At 47.9% G+C, this 20537-nt stretch overlaps 1 protein-coding gene across 2 annotated transcripts in view; it reads left to right on the plus strand.

Moving 5' to 3' along the window:
- The first annotated feature begins 9378 nt into the window (after positions 1 to 9378).
- The window catches only part of AGPAT4 (1-acylglycerol-3-phosphate O-acyltransferase 4), a 116786-nt gene continuing 105627 nt past the window's right edge, over positions 9379 to 20537 (plus strand). The window contains exon 1 of one of the 2 annotated variants that reach the window (XM_046006868.1): positions 9379 to 9619. The gene's annotated coding sequence lies outside the window, so the exon portion shown is untranslated. The remainder of the gene's footprint in view (positions 9620 to 20537) is intronic. The other variant, XM_046006869.1, reaches the window with a different exon arrangement.

The raw sequence follows: 20537 nt of genomic DNA on the forward strand, positions 1-20537 counted from the left end.
TTTGTTTGTTTGTTTGTTTTATTAAGTATTCCTTCCCAACTGTAGTACCACCATCATCATAAATCATAGGTCTATTTCTGGGCTTCCTGTTCTGTCCCATTGGCCTTTGTTTATGGCTGCACCGTCTTCGTCAGTGTAGCTTTGTAATACACACCCGTAGCTCTTGGATCTGAAACGGTGGATCCCTCCCTCCTTGTTCTGCTTGGCTTTTTATGCTTCCACGTCCATGTCAGAATCAACTTACACATCTGCTGGGTTTGAATGGATTGCATCGAAACAACAGATCAGTTTAGGGAAAATTTACACCTTGACTTGAATATTTGAGTTTATGTCCATATTCTTCCATTGATTTAAATCTTCCTTAATTTCTCTTAGTAGAGCTTAACAGTTTCTTACCTAACGGTCTTACACATCTTTCAGTAGATTCATTCTCAGGTATTTGAGTTTTTTTGATGCTATTGTAAATATTTTCATTTTTTAAATTTCATTTTTTCCCCTAATTGTCCATTAGGGGTGAATGTTCAGGTGATGCCAGGCTGTGGGACCAACTCCCCCACGCTCAGTGCCGTGAAACCACCATATTCTGTTCTGCTCTTAGCATCTGTGGGAGAGCCGGGCAAGGGACCGTGAGAAGGACTTCCTTCTGCTCCAACATGTCCCGGGGCTCCGCCGAGAAGCCTGGAACAACTGGCGGCGGCTCACAAGGCCAGGGCTTCTTTGTTCCTCGGAGGGCACTGGGGCTGGACGGACTCACAGCCTGGTTTCCCCTGGGACCGTCCACAGAAGCCCTTCATGTGACCTCCCATGTGCTTGGGCGTCTCACAGCTGAGCTGCTAGGATCTGAGAAAGGGGACACCGGGAACAACCTCGCAGAGCCCAGGTATGTTCCAAGAGCCAGAAGGAAGCTGCCCAGCCTTTTCTGACCGAGCCCTGGGAATTCCACAGCACCATTTCTATCACCTTCCATCAGTTACGGTCAAGTCCGGGGCCACCCAGATACAAGGGGTGGGGAAGGCAACCGCATCTCATGATGAGGGAGTGATAACTTATCTTGCAGAACAGCATGTGGGGTGGGATGGCAGACGTTGCCAGGAGCATCTTTGGAAAATACAATTTGTCACTGATGCCAGTGCAGGGACCTGCCAAACTCACTTATTAATTCTAGCAAAGTATCCATAGGTTCGTTGGGAATTTTATTTATAGAAACATGTGATTGCAAGTCATGGATTTTATATCCTTTTTTCCAATCTTCATACTTTTCTTCTTTCACGGTTACTGGTTTCTCCGTTGTCCCACCAGTGATTCTGTCATGCAGTTAAACTTGCTTTCCCTCGGATCCTGATATGACTGTTTTGAAAAATATCCTAGAAAAATGACCCAGACAGTGCTAAGATTACAAAGAAAGGATCGGGGGGGAGTGGTGGATAGTAAGGGGGATGGGGTAAGGAAGGGTATATTTTCTTCCTCAAAAGAATATTCATAGCCTCCCCATTCATTTCCCCCACCTCTAGGCTGAACTATAGAATTGGCTTGCAAGCATTTATTTCACAATTTAGCCAGTCGTTGGTTGTCAAGACATCCAGCCAGCCGCTCCAAGTCAAGACATCCAGCCAGCCGCTCCAAGTCTGTCTCTCCCGACGGGCAAAATCCATTGCCTTGGGCCACCCGAGGTCCTCTGGGAGATGGCTGGTGGGCCTTCCTGTGTCCTGGAGCTTCACCTGGACCAAAGACTCTCTAGAGGACCAAAGTCCTCTAGACAGGGTTGTGCTGTGGCAGGGACATGGGTGGGTGTGGGGGATGGGGCAGGGAACACTTCCGTCTCTCTCTCTCTCTGGCCCACATCTCTGAACCCCGCAGGGGAGGAATGGAGAGTATGCACCCCGCCTCGGATGGAGAGTGTGCACCCTGCCTTGGGAAGAGCCATCCCCAACTCCAACAGGACAGATCTCCTCAGCCAGGCTCCTCCCCCACATCTGCTTGCTCCAGAAACATTCTTTCTATGTCAGTGTGCCCCAAACAAGAGTAGATTTATTTAATAAGGGGCAGGACAGGATGGCAATTTACTCATCATCTTAAACTGCTTACACCGCACACAGCAGATGAACTCGAATGAAGACCTGAACTACGGAAGGACGGGCTAGGGAGCCAAACCAGAATCATGAACCGAAGCAGGTGAGAGGGTAGAGGGAACAGATCGACGAATGACAGTTCACGGGCAAAGGCTAAACAACCATCCCGAGGCACAAAGGGTCAAGGGGATGAACCAGGAGAGACTACGGACTCTGAAAAACAATCTGAGGGTTTTGAAGGGGCGAGGGGTGGGAGGTTGGGGGAGCCAGGTGGTGGGTAATAGGGAGGGCACGGATTGCACGGAGCACTGGGAGTGGTGCATAAACAATGAATTCTATTACGCTGAAAAGAAATTAAAAAAAAAAAAAAAAGACTGGGTCTTACCCACAAATGGTAGGGAAAGTACAGTGAGTGCTTCACAGGCAAGGCACAAGAATTAAACTTGGTGTTAAGACTGTGACATTTGAGAAACGTGGGGAAGAAATTCACAAATGACGTGAGGTGGGGACGAGTGGCAGCAGATCAATGCACGAGGTCACGCGTGAGCGAGTCACAAAACGGGCTTCTTCGGAGGCTCTCTCTTAGGGCATCACCCCAAAGGAGAAAAGCCTGTTTGTGGTAATGGTGGGACACTTGGGAGGTCGAGAATATAGTCTTTTGGGTTAGGCGCACCTGAGAGGCCGTCCTGCCTTTGCTAACCAGCTGCGTAACCTTGAGGAAGGGGCGTCACCCAGCTCGGCTTCAGCTTCCTCCTTTACAAAACAGAGGCAAAGGGGCTTCCCGCACCAAGCGCTTACTGCCCAGTCGTGGAAGCAAGGAATGGTCTGCAGGAAAGGAAAGCAGGAAGCAGGTGATATCCCACAGAAGAATAGTTATGAAAACTGTTCTATACTAAGTAGGTAGTAAGAAGATAATTATGAAAATCTTGCTGAGCAAATCCTTTAGGACATACGACGTAAAAATACGATGGCATCTTCTAGATGATTATAGACAAAATATGCACGCACGTGAGCAAGGACGGGGAAAGAACACAGTATACATGAAAATGAAGAAGGTGATTTTATGGGGAGTTGAAACTTTTCCTTAAATGTGTTTATTACACAGAGTTGAAGAAGAGGTTCCTGCGGTCGACTGTGAGGAGGATGCTGCGGCCACCTCCGCCAGCAGCAGAGCTGGCAGGAGGAGAGGCTGCTCACAGGTGCCTCGGAGAAGAGAATCACCAGCACAGTGTGGGGAGGAGGAGATGCCCCAGGAGGAGGGAGCCTCAAAGGGACTCTGAAGTTACCACCCACAAATGCAGGGGACCAGATGCGTGTGTGTGCGTGTGAGACAGCACGGTGGAGCTCAGGCAGGGTTGGGGCCAGAGATCACCAGGGGACTTAGCTCATTTGGGACGCAGTGAGAGTTTGTCCGTGAAGATGTTCATCGGGTTATGGGGTAAGTGTGTCGGGGGCTAGGAGCGAGATGCCAACCAGAAGCAAAGGTCTGTAAGTCGTCTTTCCTTCAATGAGTGGGTTGAGGAGAGGAGACAATAATGATTTTTTTTAAAGATTTTATTTATTTATTTGACAGAGAGAGAGAGACAGCGAGAGAGGGAACACAAGCAGGGGGAGTGGGAGAGGGAGAAGCAGGCTTCCTGCAGAGCAGGGAGCCTGATGTGGGGCTCGATCCTAGGACCCCGGGATCATGACCTGAGCCAAAGGCAGATGCCTAATGACTGAGCCCGCCAGGCTTCCCAAGAATGAACATTTTTTGAGGTTCTACACTACTTCAGGTGTTTTCCATCTACTGTCTCATCATGAATTTTAGGAATGAAGCTGAGGGTCTGAAAACTTACATGAGAATTGGGATCCTTTGGGGCGCTTGGGGCGCTCTGTCCATGCAACGCCTGACTCCTGATTTTGGTTCAGGTCGTGATCTCAGGGTCGTGAGATGGAGCCCCGCCATCTGCTTAATATTCTCTCTTCCTCTCTTCTCTCTGACCCTCCCTTCTCCCTACCCCCCAACTCTCCCTCCCTTTCTAAAAAATAAAATAAAAAAATAATAAAAAATAAAAAGAAATAGGACCCTTTGTTGCAAGTGACAAAGCTAGCTTAGTGAGGAAACTTATTCTACAGGGGACCGTGGTGGCACCCAAAGCCAGAGGTGAGAGAGGGGGAGACCACATTCCTTATTTTTATGTTGCACAGGCTGCCGGATAAGAAGCAAGCAGATTGGAAAATGGCGAGGGCAGAACAAGGAGGCCCATGGAGACCATTTTCTTTTTTATAGCCTCTTGGAAATCAGTCATGGAGCTAAGTTTTGTTGAACCAGCCATGGCTTCGGCTTGCAACCAAGATAAAATGAGTGATCGTGGAGAAAAGATGGCACAGGCTTTTTACCAGCTTTGGTCCGGGACTCCAAGACTTCCTTCGGGTAAAACTGACTCTCCGTGTATAAACTCAAATGTATGGCGTATAGACAGACTTTTAATAACTACACTTGGAATAACGAACATGAGTTTAAGTAAAAATTCTCTTTTTAGCATTTTTATGCCAGTGGCCTTTCTTTCAGACAGGCTTTTCATCCGGAAGCCTGGGGGAGACAGTGGAAAGAATTTTGAGGTGGAATCATTAAAAAGGGAGTTTTGGCTTTAGCTGCCTCTTGTTAGCTGTGTTTTCTACATAGGTCAAGTGGACCCAGCCTTCCCGGACTCTGAAATGAGACTGTCTACGAAATGAGAGACGTGGACTAAAACAAGTACTTCTCCGTCTTTGATGGGCAGATGGCGGTCCCACCTATGTCGTTAAGGTGCAGTTTCTGATTCGCGAGGTCTGGGGTGGGGCCATGCTCCCAGGGGATGCCGTGCGAGGGTCCACAAGCACACCTGAATTAAATTACCCTCTGAGGTGTCATTAGGCTACAAGCTTAAATGGTTGCCAGATCCAGAAAAGCATATGTCACAATAACATTAAATACTTTATTTTTTAAAAATGAAAATGCTTGAGTTTTCTGTTTGTAAAAGTAATTCATGCTTATCAATTTTTTTTAAATCGCGCAATTTTTAAAATGCAAGTGTGGAGAATCATCCAGGGTTAAATATACCACTCAAAATAGTGTGCTCTCTTCTCACTGGGTCGTGAAGAACACAGGTGCTAAGTTCTAGTATTCCTTTGTATTACCTCGTCTCTTCAAATCAGATCATGAAGCTGGTAACTTTTTCAATTTGCTGCCTGGCCACTGGGAGTTCAGTGGTTTGGACGGAGTTCCTCCTCTTGCAGTAGATTGGCTCCCCGATCATAGGATTTCCAGCTGCTCATTGCCCAGATCCAGGAAGAGGGAAAGATTTTCTAATCATCCCTGCCAGACTGAATGGACCTGAAGATATCTAGAAGAAAAAAGAGATGCCTGAATAGTGAGAATCATTTTTAAGAGACTTAACACACAATTCCCAGTTAAGATCATTAGAGCTGTTGAACATGGGGTCCTGCATCCACATTAATGTTTGGGGAATGACTTAGGACATAATCACCATTGATGGAGGAGGAAATCTTGCCTCATTCCTTGGCACTCTCCTTTGTGATAGTTAATGTTATTTGAACATTAAATGTTCACATGAAAGCTATTTGAATGTACTTAAAATGATTGCAATAATAACAAAGCCTTAAGAGCTTGTTGGTCATTACAGACAATATATGAGTCATTTGCAAGGCTCAATTAGAGTTGATTGAAATATACAACTACTAAACATCAGATTAAAGATTCCGAACATCAAATTGACTTTGCTATTTACACATTTTTCTTTGTCTACTTGGAACAGCCACAACTCCTAATTTAACAGACAGTGAGGTAATTATAATCACAAATCTATGACATGTTCATATTTTATAATTTGAGGAAAATTTCAAAGTGTTTATATATCTATATGGATTTACTTATATTTGTGATCATAATACCAGGCAAACAAAATAAAGCAAAAGTGTCAGCGTTCAGCTAACAAGGTGTTAAGAGAACAGGCTGTTTGAAATACTCATCAATAACTCAACCATGTAGCTCGGCAGTTAAATATACAGTATGTAAGTTAGTATTGTAGATAAATGATATTCACCATCTGAAGTACCAAAATTTAGGTTAAAAAAACTTTTCTGAAACACATAGCATTCCCTCTTTAACAGAGGGTTCTGAAAATAATCTTTGGGCTACAATATGTTAAATCATCATTGATGATTCTCTGCTTCTGTTCTAAGTCGTCAATTCTTACGACAATTATTAAGACTAATAAGAATAGTCTTGTTCTGACACTATGGCTTTGGAAACCTTGAATCATTGGGGTTTTACTCATAATCATTTTCTTCTAAAAAAGTTATATTCATTGGTGAAATTTTTCCAAAATGCAATAAAATATAAAGAAACAATAATAATCACCCTCAGCCTCACAGCCCGAGAAATAATCATTAACAGTTTAATGACTTTTTTGTACACCCCATGGGCCTCCACGGGCTTGCATAACAAGGTACCACGTACTGAACAGAAACTTGTGCTCCACAATTCAGGAGGCCAGGAGTCTGAAATGAAAGTGTCAGCGGAAAGGTTGGTTCCTTCTAGAGGCTTGAGGGAGAATCTGTTCCATGCCTTTCTCCCAGCTTCTAGCAGTTGCCAGAACACAAGCCTTGGCATTTATTGCCTTGCAGACACACTGCTCCAAGCTCTGCCTCCAAGCCATCCCATGACCTCATTCTCTGGATATATGTCTCTCCGTCCTCTCCTGTTCTTACAGGAACACCAGTCATTGGATTTAGGGCTTGTCCTAATCCAGTATGAACTCAAACTTGACTAATTACATTCTCAAAGACCCTGTTTCCAAATCAAATCACCTTCTGAGGTTCCAGATGGACATGAATTTTGGGGGGGGACACTATCTGATCCGTTATAGGCCATGCAATAGATACTTGTATAATTTTAAAGAAGAGTTTATGTTTTATATATCGCTTCATTCCCTCTTCACTTAACATGTTGTGAAAGTTTCCTCATGTCTCTCAAATGCAGCATTTTGAATTTAGGTGGTGTGTTCCAGTGCCTGAATGTCACATCATTTATGCCCCTAACATGCTACTTCAGACATTCCAGTGGTTCCCAGTCTTCACCTGCCATAACTGGCTCGGATGGATCTCCATGTGTCTAAATCCTTGAGGTCATCTCTGCTTATTTCCTTAGCATAAACTCTTATGAGTTTAATTATTGGATAAAGAGTCTGACCATTTTAAAGGCTCATGATAGATCTTGTTTATTGAATTCCAAAGAAAATGTACCAACTCACTGTCACCAGCGAGAGAGAGGAGAGAGCCCATCGTACCGCATCCTCTTTACTTGTAGGTCAATTTTTGGAATACTTGACAAGTGGAAAGGCCAAGAAATGACAGCACTTCCTATATTTTCATGAGGTTGCATATTTGTCGTTGTTGACGGTTCTTGGCTAGTTGTGTATCTTTTTTTGGTATGTTATAGTTTACATCTTTTATGTCCTTTTATTTGTTTGTTTGTTTAAAGCAGGCTCCATGCCCAGCATGGAGCCCCGGCTGGGGTTTGAACTCACAAAGCTGAGACTGAGACCTGAGCTGAGATCAAGAGTTAGATGTTTAACCAACTGAGCCACCCAGGCGCCCCAGTATCTTTTATGCCTTTTTAAGTTTCTCCACCGATCAGCATTAATTTCTTACAGTCTTGCTGATTGAACTTGCCCCTTGTTCTCACCCCTTACAGTTTGCAGTGCCCTAAGAATCCTCAAGCAGACTTTCTGCTGAGCGTGGACCCTGAGATCAAGACCTGAGCCAAAATCAAGAGTCGCTGCTTAACCGACTGAACCACCCAGGTGCCCTGAAATAAATGGGTTTTAAAACATAATTTGAAAAGTTATGACAACTCTTTAAAATTGCGTTGGCTGTAAGAAAGTTCTTGCAAACATCTTTTATAAGCATTTCTTATTAATTAATTAACTTTAATTAATTAATTAATTTTCACATGGATATTAAAATAAACCGTCGTCACAAATGGGTTTTCTCTTCAGATCCCCTTTCAGACTCCTTTGTACTGTCTTTGATGTCCTCCATCCTCTGTCTCTTCCCCGCCCCATCTCCCTCCCCCCCACCACACACCATCAACATCCCACACACCCTGTAGGACCCAGTCCCAACCCCCTTTCCTCAATCATGAATGCCCTCTCTTCCCCCCACTGTAACTGAAAAACTTTTCCATCTTCTCTGTTCTCATGGCATACTGCTTTATTTTGCTTTTAGCAATTGGTAGGGCTGAGTAATTCTGCAGTGTGGTCTAGTTATATATGAGCGTTTGATTTTTCCCTGTCGATCGTAAACACCCAAAGACTGGGAATGAACGCAGGAGTCATACCTAAAAACTCAAATATTATTGGCTACTACGGTTCCAACGGTGGACATTTGAAGGGCATACCTTTTCACTGTTTGGAGGTTGAAATAATGTTGTGGGAAGGTTAGAGACCTGGCGTTTCTGGAGTCTGACCAGCCCGCCCGCGTTTAAAGTTGCGATGACGCTGTTTCATCATCAAGGTCTGCCCAGACCCTCTCCAGCACACTACATGTAAATGCCACGTGCACGTGCATGCCTGAGTGTGCCTGTGTGTGTGTGTGCACGTGCGAGCACGAGCCTGTGTGCAGGGGTGATCGATCCTGGGGGGCTGCTCTGCAGGGAGAGACTACATGGACCTCAGAGCTTCTTTCTGCCGGTTCTTAACGTCTCTCCGATCCCTTGAGTCTTCGGCATTATTTCCTTGAAGGTGCTCCGGGGCTCTCCTGGGTGGAGAGCAGCCGCCTTCCCAGCACAGCGCGGCGGCAAGAGGTGAGGGGGGATTGCAGAGCGCGGGCAGCCTCCAAAACAAAGCGATCGCAGACTTACTGAATTAAAACCGAGCCAGCTGAGGACGATTTCCAGGTCGCCACGCAGCCGGGGCCTGAGTTGGTCCGGTCTGAGGCAGGAGAAGCCATTTCGGCCCCGGGGATGCAACAGGATTTGGGGAGCCGCGGGCAGGAAGGGAAAGGGCCACCTAGCGGGCTTTGTTCCTGGTTCGGGCAGGTTCCCGAGCCACAGATTTCAAACCCGGAGCCAACCGGAGCACTTCCTCGCACTAATTGGAAGGGGAAGGGAGTGACTCATGTTACACCAGCCCGTATCTTCCCTCCGCGCATCTGCTAAATTGTAGCTTTAAAAGGAAGTGACATGGGGTGGGGAGAGACGTCAGCTGAGGACCACTTTTTTTTTTTTCCCCCTGAAGGGTCCACCCCATGGGTGGAGTCTCGCTTTTTCTTTCCAGTGTTGGCTGACTTACAGCTCCTATAAACTAGTGGCAATTTCTGCACCCCAGCCTGCTCCCTTTCAGTTTCTGATTTCTAAGCCCATGTGCCAGGGGCCGCCAGAAAGGAGGTATGTGCTGTTCGTGCGGTTTCCAGGCGACTTCACCTCTGGGCGTGGCGGATGTCTGTGTCTCTTTCTCTATCCCTGTTCTCTCCTCGGCTGGACCTCACTAAAACCTCTGGAAGGGGTAGGTACAGAGCGAGGCAGAGTGGAAGGTGGAGAAGGAAGTGAGGCGACCGTGGGGACGCGGAGGGCGCAGAGCCTGGAAGGCAAAGGGGTTCGCACCCTTCCTTTGTGCTCCGCGGGGCGAGCTGCCTTTCCGTGTTGTGATTTCGAGCTGCTGTTCTGGGCTGAGCTCCCCCCCAACCCCTGCGGCCCCCTCCCCTTGGGGGAGAGCGTTTTCTGTGCCATCGATGAAGCTGGGGAGAAAGGTTCCTGTTACCGATCGGTCTCCTGTGTCATGCAACACGTTCTTCCGTCCCTGGCGTTTCTATGGCAACCACAAAAATAATACTACACAAAAGGCAGCCCCGATATAAATTGATTTATTTGTATTTCGGTCCGAGCCTGCTGCTTTCGGGCTGCCGATTGCCTGGGCTTGCTGAAATCCAGCGTGGCTGTGTGGCTACCCCTCGTCACTTTCATTTTGGTTTTTCCCTATGGCAGGAGGGCTGGGGGAGGGGTGTTGTCAAGGAAACGGGCATTTGTAATTACCTCTTTATTTACTTAATTTTTGGCCTCTGAATTTCTCCATCCTCTCCAGGAATTAGAGAAGGAATGATTTGGTGTTTGCGCGAGTCCTCAATTCTGGTCTGTTTTAGAAAACCAGGACAGTTCTCTAGATGCGATTTTAATGCTGTAACCAGACTAAGCTGGCAGAGCACTCACTTAAGAGCTGAGATCCTTGAGAAAAGTTTCAGGGGATGTCTGGTCGTCAGCATTGATAGATGCATGATTATCTGCCTCACAGGTTTGCCTCCTGGTCTAAATATTCAAGAGGGTTCTTTGCTCTAGCCGGCACTTAAAACTGGGCACAAAAATCTAAGTTCAACAAGTATGAGTGAGTAACAAAAGGTAACCAACAGCAGGATTCTCAGTGGCTTGCATGTCCTGTCGTGCTTAGATACGGTCCCCTACGATCGGCTCTCATGAAGGTGAGGGTCTGTAGACCTTCTCTTTTTCAAAATTAGGAAAGCATTAACCCATCTGTGATTATTCCTCATTAGGAAAGCATTAACCCATCTGTGATTATTCCTCAAGTGTCTGCAGTTAGGAAAGAGTATCCTGAGAAGGAGAGAGAGAGAGAGAGTGTGTGTGTGTGTAGGTGGGCAGGGACAACAGGGACAAGGCAAAATCCCAAGTTAAGAGTACTGAATCTGACTTTCCTCTGTGGGGAGAGAAAGAATTGGTTTTCAGGAAAAATCTACAGCATGAGAGAAGCGTACCATCCACCCAGGAAGGAGCAAAGGGAAACAGGATTGGAATCGGCGACCCATCTGCTAGAAAGACACACTCCAGGCCGGTCTGTTAACAGGTTGGAGTCGAACCGAGGCTTTTATTCAGTGTATGCGAGGAAATATTTAATAATGGACACCATTGCCCTGATTCGGGCTCCCGAGTTACAAATTAGCCTTTATGAGACAGATCGATAGTCATCTCATCCTCGATTCTTAAAAGTATCTCTAATTTTGAATAAAGATTTGTGAAGGTCGCTCAGCCCTCATAGTGCCTTCCTGCTACCGGAGCCAAAAGCATTACTTGAAACCTCGGAGTAACCCCTCAGCATGGAAACAGGAAGAAGGGGTGGTTTTAATGAGGTTCTGGGCAGAGATCCTTACCTAAACATGCTATTATCTAGGACTTACCAAACTTACTACAGTGCAAGAGATCTCAAGCATTACAGATACAAAGCTTGTCTGAAGATGGGGACTGCCCAGCGTGGCACGAGACTGTTAAAGCCCAGAGAACTAGTTAAAGGAGATAAAGTGTAGAGAAGGGTCCTTAAAAAGTGGATGACTCTCGCTCTGAAAACGCATTGCCAGTACACGGCATTGTCGGCTTTCATGAACTGTCGGCTTTCGATGTTTGCAAAGAGCTCCGAAAGCAGTCTTACTGACTTACTGTTTTTCTAGCTTGAAAAGGGTCCTCGAGGATGTAGATTTGCCCCATGATCCTGCAGAGCAGGTGGCCAGGGTGTAGGTCAAAGTGTGCGACGGAGTTTCCAGACCTAGCAATTTCACAACAAAAAAGCCTTACGGAATGGAGTTCAAAGGGCAAGAATCGTTTGGAAGCGCAGCTAGAAATAAATAAATAAATGCTGTCCTGTCACCGGACCCTGAGCGGAGGTTAAGAGCATAATCGGCAGCCTTGATGTGGGGAAGGTCAACGGAGCTAGAGACGCAGGGCAAATTCAGGGTCCCAGGAAGGAGGCCGAGTAGATGTGGTGCCGAAGAAGGGACTTGTGAAGTTGGAGTCCGTGGGGCTGGGACCTCACTGTCTGCAAGGCTCTGGATGGGGTCCCCAGGTTAAAGAGCCACCAAACCGGGGCGACGACAGGTGCTGGAGAGCAGGGAGGCCAGGCAGGAGAGAGACGGGAGAGCAGATGCCGTGGGTCTGAGAAGAACATGATCAGGAAGAGGGCGTAACCGTTGGGAGGAGAGGAGATGGGCAAGTCAAAGGGGAGAAGGCAGAGTTGTCCCAGCTAACGGGGGTGGGGGCTGAGAGATGACGCAGGGTGCTCTGCTCTCGTCCGAAGTGGGAAGAAAAATGTGTCTTTAGTGTGGAAATAGGGCCGGTGTACTTGGTGCTGGTGAATGTAGATTCGTGGACAGAATTTTGTTTAAACCAGAAGAAAAAAGAAGTTGTGAGTAGGTGGTAGAATCCTACCTGATCCCATCATTTTTGAGGTGAAGGCCAGACTTCTGATGTAAATCAGACCTTAAACAAGTAAGACATTCAGGAGAGGGAACCCACCTGCCCCTACGACATCGTCCTAATGATACCTACCATTGCCATCACTCTGAACTACGGCTGCTCAGATGAACGTGTGGCCAGTTTACGATGTTTTGTGCAATCTGTTCTTTTCTCAAAAGGGGGTCTAACGGGTATGTGAAGACGGCAGTCCCAGTTCTAAATGGTTTTTGAGGCCTATGTGTTTTGGGAGACCTATGTGATCAAGCCTGGCTTAATAATCACCCAACCACCCAGAGCCTGGGCAACTCTAATTCCATCGTCTTTGTCCAAGACAGAATCCGTTTGGAAAGCAAGTGTTAGGGCTCTGAAATTTGGCTTCCTGGTATGGACCAGGGACAGCCACAGCTAAGGCTGTGGAAAGCAAGCTCACATCAGGAACTCATTATTTTAACAACATTCATTGTATCTTGTAGTCTTTTAACAGTATTCATTGTATCATTGTATCACTGTGTTCTTGTATCTGCCAAGGGCCATGGGCACAGCTACGAGCAAAACTGGGATACAGAGTAAATAGCTACAGTTTTCAAATGTCTAAAGGGTTTTTTAGGGAGATGCTTCTAATGACGGAGTAAGGAGAAAGACTGTAAAAGCAATTTTTAGTGAACATTATCATGGAACGATCTATCTAACCTGTCTCCTCTATTTTCCAAGATGTACTCTTGCCCCACCAAAGATTTTCTACCTGTTTTCGATTGTGTCTTCACTTTGTTATTCCAGTCTGGTTTGTTCTTTGTCCTGTGATCCTAAATCCTACTTTTTGGTCACCCTTCATTCATTCACATATATACCCGCTTACATCATCCATCCCTTTATTCATTCACTTAACAAATGATATTGACTGTCATGTGTCAGGCACTGTAAATTACGGGTATAGCAATAAATAGGAAACCAGTTCTTTCCTAAAGAAGCTGAGGAACGAACAGGGAGACAAATGTGGAAACAGTCCCTCAAACCGGGGACGGTTATTTTTGAGAGAGGCATTTTTTGGCTAATGGCCCTGCATGCTTCTTTCATTGAACAATTTTATATATAGATTGTGCTGGGCAGAGAAGGAAAGAGTGGTTAGTTGTTTGACCCTTGTCCATCTTATGACTTTCTTGTATCTTTCGCACTGGTTGAGTTTATGGCTGGTATCAGGGAACGTTTGTCAATTAATGAGATGGGAAGAGGTGGGATTTCTGACCTTGGGGCTATAGAGGAGTAGAGTCCAGAAGACTTACCTGCTGTCTTTCTGGAAACATAACTTGAGCCTTAATCTCTCAAAGTTCCCTCATAGTGACTTACTTATAGACTTCCATGGGACTATAGCTCCCTCCAGATGGACTTCAAGTACAGCATTTTTATTTTTTTTTAATTTTTTTTTCAAGTACAGCATTTTTAAAAGAGAAACTCCCACCATCCTCAAAATTACATGCCCGTGGGTTTGCTAGACAGCCTCTTGTCATTTACAGCTAGATTTTCCATAGTGTATTGCAAGTCCCTGTCTCCCTATGACAAAGCCAAGTAGGTTTCAACACGTCAAATCGAAATAACCAAAATAAAGAATGTTAAAACCTTGTTGGAGTACTTATCCTGTTCGTATTTCCTGATGTCATGATGCTCTGCTCTCACTTGATTTCTGCCTTCAGCATGGAAATCATATGGCCAACATACCGAAGTTCACCCCCGCTGCTTGTCTGAGCTTCAGAGAAAACATTTAGCAAGTCCCCCTTCTTCTTCAGTAGTTTGATCTCTGATGAGGTCAGCTTCTCCCCCCAGCATGAAGCCGTTCCAGAGTTCCAGATAACTCTGGCTGGCACAGATCTCTCCCTTCCGAATTTGGGTTATACCGAGCCGCTATACCATGGTTATTTCTATGTTGGTTCCTCCAGGAAAAGAGGCACATTTGGGGCTTCATAGGAGTCTGAAGCTGATCCCTGAAATTCCTGCAGAAGACCAGTCCTTGGGCTGGGGGGATAGCAGGTCACCTGCAGAAGCCATCGGAGATGCTCAGGGGAACATAGCCAACCTGTAGGTCCTCTGAGAACGGTAACAGCCCTCTTTAATGAGGACTTCTGTGTGCTCGTCTAGTCCAGAGACCTCCCGTCTCCATTCACATTAGCCTCATCACAAATCAAGCAGGTAGAACTATTACCACTTTTATTTTAGGGATGCAGAAAGTAAGGATTAGTGAGTTATTCACCTGTTTCCTACTAAGGAACAGAGGTGAGTTTTGAACCAAGACTTGCCAGCGGCGTACCACTGCCCCCTCCATGCCCTTGGGGCTGTATTCGTCCATCTGTGCCCAGGGCCAGCACGGTGCCGCGGACTGAACAGACATACGGCAATCATTTCTGACCTCCTGATCGGATCTCTACCATGCAGACCTTCCCCTGTATCCCTTTCATCCTAGTGTTTGGGAGCTGCAGGAGACTGGAAAAAACAGTAGTGGCTTTGACCTTGGGGAACAGCTGTCAGCAGAGCAAAGAAGACCAGCTGCTGTGGTTTTCCAGGGAGCTTGGTTGTTCTGGTTTAGCCAGAGAGGTGTTCTGGTGGGGAAGGGCAAGGGCCCTGTGGTTCAGAGCTGAATGACAGTGCAGGACATGACATCAAATTCGATACGAACTGTTCTCAGAACGAGTTGTTTTTAAGATTCATCTATTTGTTTGCCAGAGAGAGCAGGAGCGGGAGGGGCAGAGGGAGAGGGAGAGAGAATCTTAAGTCCACTTTGCACTGAGTGAGGTGCGAGGCTTGACCTCATGATCCTGAGATCATGTCCTGAGCCAAAACCGAGTCAGATGCTTAACCAACGGGGCCACCCAGGCGCCCCTCAAAACTAACTTTTAACCCCGGACTGAACCCTGCTGAGCACTTGCTCCCGAGGACACCTGTGCTGGCGGCTTGAACGGCTCCGCTGGCCATGAGTGGAGAGGAGGACTTTTTCTGTTGTCACTTGTCCCCAGATCTGTCCTCGCCGGTGAAGGCAGAGTTGGTCTAGAAAGACACCGCCTGTGCTTCTCTCGGGCACACTGAACCGAGCACCGGCGAAGTGAATGGACTGGGAGCAAAATCTGGTCTTTCCCCATCTCCGCCGGCCCCCTCATGAGCTGTCCCCTCGCTGTGGGCAAGGGTTAACCCGGGCTGATGAGATTTTCGAGAGCCTGGCCATCACACACCGTCAATGCCATCGGCGCCTCCTCCTGGGCCCAGCTCTGTGGCCCTTTCTTCTCTTCTGCTCTCGGAGGAAGGGCGGGCTGCACCGACCTAGGGTGGGGAGCGGCTCTTCCTTCCCCAGACGTGCACGACCCTTTGTGCCTGTCTCCCAACCTCTGGCCTCTGTTTTCACGGCATTTGTCCTCCATCCCGTCACCGTCCTTCATGAAGCATCCCTCCAGCTGCTATGACCTTAAATGGCAGTTTGCTCTTTCCGGTTCAACCCTAAGGACCACCTGGGTGCTTATTGGTGGCGGCGGCTTCCTAACTGCACCGTTACCACGGAGCAGAGTACCTGGCACAGAACGGGAGTTGTAGCCTCTGGGAAGGGGGGACAGGGAGCCGGGGTCAGGTTTGCCTCATCTGAGCCCCACCCCCTGCCCCTGCCGGGTCCTCCCAGGCTGACATTCCTTAGGACACATTCTTGATCTGGGCGCTGTTGACATTTGGGGCCAAGAAATGCTTTGTTGTGGGGCCATGCTGGGCCCTGCGGGATGTTTGTCCATATCTCTGAGTCTATCAGTGGAAACCACCCCCCACCCCTCATGCCAGGAGCGACAGCCAGAAGCATTCCAGACATTGCCAGATGTCCCCTGGCGGGGCCGAGCACCTGCCCTTGAGAACTTCGGTGAACTCCGACATCTGACCTTCAGAAACCGGGTCAGCGGGCTCCAGGGTCCAAGCAAGCCCATCTCAGGCCTGACGTGCACTCACCAGGTTCACAAGGACCGCCCCCCACAAAGGAGCAATTTGTTCATTTAAACTGACAGCTAAGAATTGAAAAATTTTAAGAAAATTAATGAGGGGCAGACGTGTAAGCATGAAGTACTCCAATCTGGCCCAGTCCACAGCCTTCTGCGTGTGGCCCCAGCCCCTCTCAGCCTGGGGGGTCTCATCTCCTGGGAGGGCAGGACAACCCCCTGGGCGGGATGGATTAACATATCTCCAGAAAGAATGGTGAGAGCTTCCCTTAACCCGCTTCAGGTCTGTCTGCAGAGATTTCCCGATTCATTCCAGTTTCTGGGCCAACCAGGGAGCTCCACACCCCAGTCTCACTGGTTATTTATTTGCCTCTTAACACCCTCCCCTCCCAATTGTGAAGGCATTTCAAGTCCTGCCGCCTTCTCACTTAGGCGGGAGGGCCCTTTCCCAGCGGTCCCGGAACCAGCGCCTGCTTCAGGTACGGCCCTGGCTCCCCAGCCCAATGCCTGGAAACGCTGGGCCCCTGCCCCGTCCTTTGTCGCCCTTTCAGGACCCAAAAATGGTCTTGGGGAGGGAGGCTGGTCACGGCGTTGGTAAGTCTGCTCTTCCAGACTTGTGTGCAATGCCAGAGCCCTCTACGGTACTCCTTACCGAACCCTCACATCCAGCCTCCCGTGGGCCAGGCGCTGTGGGTACAAACATCAACCCGACAGGAGGGCTGCCTACAGGATAAGACAGGAATTTAAAAAATAGTCCATATACTTGCATGATGCGTTCTTTCCCACAGCTTCCCCGGACCTTCTTTCAGCATTAAAGGACCTTCCGTAGCTTCACATAAATGAGCAGAAATTCTACCCTGAACCCCAGCATCATGTGGAAATTTAAGAAGCTGCTTAAGACCCAACGATATAATGAAAGTTTTGCGGTGTCACTGAATTCCTCCTTTGGCCTCCATTTCTGGTGGGAGAGTGGGGTTAAAGTTTAAGTAGGGGAAACAGGGAGAGAGGACCGCAGAGATATTTTAAATGTGCCTGATTGCTTTAATTATTTACATTGGGTCCAATTTTAGCCAAATTGGGACTTCATCCCTCCCACCCCACTCCTTCTGTCCTCTCAAATGACTGAACTGTGATTTGTCTTTAAGACAGTCTGGTCTTAACAGCTTTGCTCTGGCTTGGCTCCCCAGAGAAGATGTGCCTTTCTGGAGCACATGCTCTGCCAGGCTGGGGTCTAGTTGTGTCCTTTGGGTGCTGGGCAAGCAGTGAGCTGCAATTCCCTAAGAATGGGTATACCATGTGACTCGACCCTGCCTGCCTCTCTGGGCAGGGAGAGGATTAGCAGACTGGCCATCAGGGTGGCCTTCCATTATCTACGGCCACAGGAGCGTTGCATTAGCCAGAATCTGGAGACGGCCAGGCCTCCCTCTCTCGAAACTTTCTGCTGGGCCACAGAGACGGGGCCTTTTCCGGGACCATGAGAAGCAGCATGGCAGAAGGGAGGACCAGTGTGGGGTGGCAAAGCCTGGTTGGGTCCACCACCCTGTCCACCTGCTTACTTTCTGTGGGACCCTGGCCTCCTTGAGACCAGGGGCTGTCTCTGGGTCTGCACTGGCCCCAACACTGGGAGGTAGCCTTGCACGGCCTTTCTGTCCTCGTTTCCTAAACTGGCCAGGGAGGAGGCTGGGGTAGAGGCCAACTTCTTCAACCACCAGCATGGTGGGGCCATTTTGGAGGTGTGTGAACCCACGTGCAGAGCCGCAGGATAAACCGGGCCCATGTCACCCAAGCATCCGTTCTGCCGAAAGATCCAAGATATATTTTAATTAAAAAAAAAATGAACATGAATATGCCATGTTATAACACAAAACATTTACATGAACTTTTAGGGCAAAACACGCTTGGTGGTTTGGATGGCTTTAGGCCACCGCTCCAGATTCTTCGGTTAGCTTCCTTGGCTGAAGGGAAACATCTCTGTGGAAAGTTTTCAGAGGAAAACTGAGCTGGACGATCTCTAAGTGAATTTCTGGGAAGGAGTCGTCGATTTATCATGCTGCCCCTTCCACTGCCTCTCCGCTTTACTGTTGCCACGAAACAGAGTCTTGGGGATGGGATGGGATGGGGCAGGCCATGAGTCATCCATGGGGAGTGGCTTGCCTTGACTCTCCTTGTCTCTCTGTTCCTGTTGGTATCGTTGATGGAGGGTTGCTTGAGTCCCTCTCTTTTTTGGCTCTGGTCACCCATCCTTCTGGACTTTCTTCCCTTTTACTGGAATAACCCCTTCTCTGGATTAGCCCAATGTCCATTCTGTTCTTTCTAATCTCTCCTTCTCTCCCATTGCCTTGACAGTTCTCTAAGGAGTTGCTTTAACTCCTACTGCTTATAGATGTCTTTTATCTTATCACCAGTTTATGATACATTACCTCCTGTTCTCATAAGGATTTCTCTCACTGGTGTTATCTTCTGAAATTTGAACAAAATAGTCAGGCCTGTGAAATTTGCCGCTTCAAATGTTCCCGAGCTGTCCTCACGGTACCCATCACTTTAAGGGTCCCACGCACTCTAGGGGTTGAAGAATAAGCCAACCCAAACCTCCTGCCTTAAATAAGAAGGCTGGGCGTAGGCAGACCTTGTTATAATAGAGGGAAATAGGAGAGCCCAGTATCTAACTACCCCAATAAACCACTTTATTTCTCTTTACAATAAGACGGTGGTGGAGGAAAAAATCTGAACTGTGTACTTTGCTCAGGCACAAGCAAACCAAGTTTTATTAGATATATTTGAGAATAATAAGAAGGGTTGGCTTCTCCTGTGTCTGTGTGTGTGTGTGTGTGCGCACGTACATGCTTGCTCTTTTGTAAAACCGCATTTTCGGGCCACCTGGCCGGCTCAGTCAAGAGAGCACGTGACTCTTGAACTCGAGGATAGGAGTTCAAGCCCCGTGCTGGGTATAGAGATTACTCGAACAAATAAAACCATGTTATCAAGTGTGGATATGCTGTATCACTTGACCCAATGTTTCACGGAAAATGGAAATCATGCCGTCAGAGTCTTAGGGTCCGATGGCGTGTGCGCATAAGGAGCGCTACAGTATATTCCGGTGACGTTCCCACTTGAATATTCGTGTGATGCGGGGCAGGGCTGAAACGGAAAATGTACTCTGTGACCATGGGGAGTTTATTGTCTGATGAAGCCTAAACCAGCAAGTCCGCCAAAGCGCACCGCATTTAAGAGATGGCGGAATTTCTCGTTGGTGACAGATGGGACCACGCGGAGGATAGCCCCACATCGGCAGTGCGCGCTGGGAAAAATTATGATCGAGAGCCTGTGTACTTTGTGAGGCTTAATCTGCGAGTATAATCCTGAAGTGACTGGCTTGACAGGCTCGGTTACCTGTTGGCCTGGGCAAACGGCGACAAAGGACTGAGCAGTAGCAGGGCAGGGAGTGAAAGAAGAGTCAGCTAAAAAACTGTCCGTGGTGAGAGTCACTCGTGTCCAGTAGACACGGGGTCCTGAGCCCTTGGCGTGGCGTCCGACGTCCTCCGTTGACGAAAGCAGGACAATCCAGAGGATGCTGGAAAGATGGCCACCAGAAACAAAGAATGGTTTTGTCCACTTTCTTTTTGGGCAATTTCCTTCTAAATTTTAACTTTCCAGAAGATTATTTCATTCAGAACAAGTTGTCCCCTGGCTGAGGTGGGTGAGGAAGGAAATGGCGACAGATAACATTGAGGCGGCCAGCTGCTTGCTCCTGGCCACAGTCCTCCCCCGGGGAAGCTGGGCTCTGAGCTCCAGGTGCCCGATGGAGTGTCCTGTTCAGTTCCTACCCCAGCCTACGACAGAAGGAAAGGGGAGGTAAATCAAAGGAAGGAGCAAGCCACCATGGAGCTGGCTGGGGGAGGGCATCCTGAGCTAGCACACGTCCTTGGTCTCGGATGCAGAGCTGGGCACGCGGTGCAGAGGGTGCGGAGGGAGTATCACGCTGCTGTGACCAAGGGGCTGTGACTCCCTCACTTCAGTCTGGTCTCAAGGTCTCCGTGGCAGAGTCTCACCTGTGTTCTCAACCTTGCCTATCTATTAGAATTGCCCATCTTGGACCTGCGGATCGAGTTTCTGGTTCCTCGATTTTTAAAAAATGGTTTTTAGGTGATTCTGTTGGGCTCGGAGAATTGGAACCAGACAGAAAAACGGTGGCTAGGAAGACAGTGACTCTGGAGGAATAGAAATCCAGAGCCAGGACAA

The sequence above is a fragment of the Meles meles genome, chromosome 5 (genome assembly GCF_922984935.1).
Source record: "Meles meles chromosome 5, mMelMel3.1 paternal haplotype, whole genome shotgun sequence".
Taxonomy (NCBI): Eukaryota; Metazoa; Chordata; class Mammalia; order Carnivora; family Mustelidae; genus Meles; species Meles meles.